This window comes from Sprattus sprattus, assembly GCF_963457725.1.
Source record: "Sprattus sprattus genome assembly, chromosome: 4".
NCBI lineage: Eukaryota > Metazoa > Chordata > Actinopteri > Clupeiformes > Clupeidae > Sprattus > Sprattus sprattus.
This window is the reverse complement of record NC_137923.1, coordinates 45,879,461-45,881,861: the sequence shown is the minus strand read 5'-3', so window position 1 is coordinate 45,881,861 and position 2,401 is coordinate 45,879,461.

Sequence of the window (2,401 nt, the reverse complement as noted above, 5' to 3'; positions counted from 1 at the left end):
GGGGGGGAGGCGCCAAAATTGTTGCTGCATACCCCCCTGACATTGGGCAGTTGCACCCCTGTGTGCATCGAGGGGGTTGTGTAAGCATGTGTTTACGTGTGTGTTTGTGTGTGTGTGTGTGTGTGTGATTGTTTATGTGTCCATAGACCTGTGTTTTTGTTGTGTGTGTTTAGATGAGGTGTTATTAATAGTGACTGGGCCAGGATCTGGTTGAACGGTGGGACAGCTGCTCCTTGCCAGTCATGAACATCCCTCCCCCTGACAAAACACACACACACACAAACAGACACACACACACACACACACACACACACACACACACACACACACACACACACACACACACACACACACACACACACACACACACACACACACACTTCAGAAGGTTGATCATCTTGGCCTACATGTACTATGTTACCATAGTAGAGATTTCTTCCAACTGGTCTACCTTAAAAGTATTTAAAGCACAGGACAACAACGTACACTTATATGATTCATTAATTCACATATTTTTATACAAGTGCACACACACTCACATTCATGCATATGAGAATGCATGACTGTGAGTGAGAAGGGTGCACAATTTTGTACATGAATAACCATACACATACACATACACACACACGCGCACACACACACACACACACACACACACACACACACACACACACACACACACACACACACACACACACACACACACACACACACACACACACACACACACACACACACACACAATGTTGATAATCTTGGCTTACATGTACTGTTACAAGAGTAGATATTTATACCAACTGGTCTACCTTAAAAGCATTTAAAGCACAGGACAACAGTTCACTGTGATTCTCTAAAGTTTGCACTCAAAGAATTTGTCATTTAAACAGCATTACTCTGGGTTATTTGTAAGAACAGTCAGGAAATGTATTATAGAAATACAGCAGTTTTCAAGCTTATTTGGTAGTTTTAAAGCTCTGTGTTCTTGCCTTCGCTAAATTCCTGCATGTCTGATCCTCGCTCCATCCCCCTCAGTGTTATGTCTTCATGTGGGCTGCAGAAATATCAAACATCAAAATTCGGAAGTCACAAGTACACTGATTTACAACACAATTGAAAGTGCATCAAAAACATGTTCTCAAAAACGTTTTACACCAGTTTCCTAGCACATGTGGCCACAAGCCTACTTAGTCAGTTAGCCATGTCACTGAAGTTAAGAAAGTCATACATTTGTATCATATACTGGTATACATAAATAATAGTGCTTGTATGAAAGTGTATGTAGGCAGTAACAGTAACAGCCTTATGTGATTTATATTTTATGCAACATTATGGTCACTACAGTGGATTTAACTGTAATATTGTAAGTTAAATGTGTGCATACACCAGCCTTACAGCAGAGGGCGTCAAAGAAACATCTACCGGAGAGGAGCCATCGCCAGGACTGCTGTGTGAAAGTCCTCTAGTCCAACTAAGGCGGGTTTATTTCAATGGTGACAAAACTAAATCCATGGCACCCTTACTCACAGCAATGATTTCAGCGCTGTCCAGCATTAACCCTGAGAGTTCAAAATCACAATCTCTGCCTATCATATCGGATGTATCAGTAACATTCATAATTCACATGTCTTTTCCGGCCTATTGACAACCTGGCCAATTCACAACTGAATCACTTGAGAAATTGAACTTTTAAATTGATCTGTTAAAAGTACGTACTGTTTCTTGGTTTCATTCTTTTGAAGGGGCCAGTACTCTGAAGCCAGTACTCAATGAAGAGGCCACAAGGTGTCTGGCCAGAGAGTGCAAATAGGGCCTTCTTTTGGTTGTAGGGAGGAGAGAGATAGAGAGAGAGAGAAAAAGAGCATCTATGAAAGAGTGATGGATGAACAGTGAACTCTGAGGTCACGGTGAGATGCAGTATATGGGTCACGACTCCCCTCCACGTTAGCCACCTCACTCTGGGGTCAATCGACCTCAGATCACCCCGCCTATATGCACAAAACATAGAAAGAGTGAGAGAGGGAGAGAGACCATTGAGAAGAGAGAAGTATGCAATGCTAGTCAGAGTGCATACTTCCCAAGGGTCATCTCCCCCCCTCTTTTCATCTGTCTCTCTCTCTTGTCCTTGCTCATTTACTGTTTCCTTGTGAGACTCTCCTTCAGCCAAGATAAAGAGAATATGACAGACAAAAGTTAACAGGAAATACATGGGATCCCCTTCTCCTCAACAGTTCGTCCAACTAAACAAACGCTCACCGTACTGTAGATTGGGTCCCATGTGGCAACGTGTATTAAAACACAGCCCTGCAGCATCTTATGGCTGCCCCAGTTTCCCAATTCTGCACTGGACTTGTCAAAGACAAGGCCCAGGACCAGGCATACTGGCTCAGATGGTTTACTTTCT